The following is a 474-nucleotide window of genomic DNA, read 5'->3' on the forward strand; positions in this document are numbered from 1 at the left end:
TATATATATATAAATAAAAAATATCGCATATTATAGGGACGTGCCTGATCAATATCGTAACGATCAGAATCGTAAAATGTAATTGAAGATTGGTAAAATTTTCAAGATTTTTTAATAGAAGGCCGAAATTCTATACGATTTGATATACCAATTTCACGTATATAATTAAGCGAAATGCTGATTATCATTATCACTTGAAACGCCCATGGCATGTTATGTGCTTCCCTTTATATTTTTTTGTAAATACTCTTTGTTTCATTGGAAGGAATATTTTAATAAAAGTCCTCATTTAATTCTTTTATTTGCGTTTCGTTCCTCATATTAATAACTATCGCTTAATACTATACCGTTGAAAGCCGTCAGACTCTCGTAAAGCCGGCAACTCGATATCGTAAATATATGAAATACACAATTTTTCTTTTTATATTAAAATATTATTTTATACTCATTTCGTAGGTGCCATACAAGGCTGCG

Source organism: Atta colombica, unplaced genomic scaffold, assembly GCF_001594045.1.
Source record: "Atta colombica isolate Treedump-2 unplaced genomic scaffold, Acol1.0 scaffold29, whole genome shotgun sequence".
Taxonomy (NCBI): Eukaryota; Metazoa; Arthropoda; class Insecta; order Hymenoptera; family Formicidae; genus Atta; species Atta colombica.